The 629-nt window shown below is 25.3% G+C and overlaps 1 long non-coding RNA gene across 1 annotated transcript; it reads left to right on the top strand.

The window, feature by feature from the left end:
* Positions 1-74: 74 nt before the first annotated feature.
* LOC108568733 lies at positions 75-618 on the top strand. The gene is made up of 4 exons (XR_001891304.1): positions 75-122; positions 183-238; positions 320-344; positions 576-618. It is a non-coding gene; the product is annotated as an uncharacterized LOC108568733 (long non-coding RNA).
* Positions 619-629: the final 11 nt, after the last annotated feature.

The raw sequence follows: 629 nt of genomic DNA on the forward strand, positions 1-629 counted from the left end.
AATTATCATTTTTTTAAATTATTTTGCGTATTTTAGCTTCTACAAATTATATTTATTATTCTTTTCGTTTCCAGTGTCAAATATATCTCTTGATAAAATGAATGAAGACTTACTTATTGAGGGTAAGTCTGTTTTACAAATTGACTTTCTGGTAAAATTTCTAAAAAAAAAACAATTTTCAGGTGCAGAAAAATCGGTACTAAGCAGCACACAGAAGGCCGATCTAGAATTACAAAAGGTATTATTATAATAAGATCTTACTTAACGTTTTATTAAAGAGAAAAATATATATTAATTATTTTTATTGTTATTATTTCAGAAGAGAGAAGAAGACTTATCTAACTGTAAGTTTACCAAAAACAAGTCTCAATACCTAGTACATTCCGTCTAATCTGTATCGCTGTACCTTGTTTACTTTGCACATTAAGCGGCACTTGTATAATTTTTAGAAAAAAAAAGTAATTTCATTGAAAATAGAGAGATTTGAAGTTTTCTTAAATTAAACTACTTTTTTTAAATTATTTTACATAATTTAGCTTCTATAAATTATAATTCATTATTCATTTCGTTTCCAGTAACAAAAATGTTTTTGGAGGAGATTAAGGAAGCATTCTTTACTGATTGTAAGT

The sequence above is a fragment of the Nicrophorus vespilloides genome, unplaced genomic scaffold (assembly GCF_001412225.1).
Source record: "Nicrophorus vespilloides isolate i.1.1-1 unplaced genomic scaffold, Nicve_v1.0, whole genome shotgun sequence".
In the NCBI taxonomy this organism is placed as follows: domain Eukaryota; kingdom Metazoa; phylum Arthropoda; class Insecta; order Coleoptera; family Silphidae; genus Nicrophorus; species Nicrophorus vespilloides.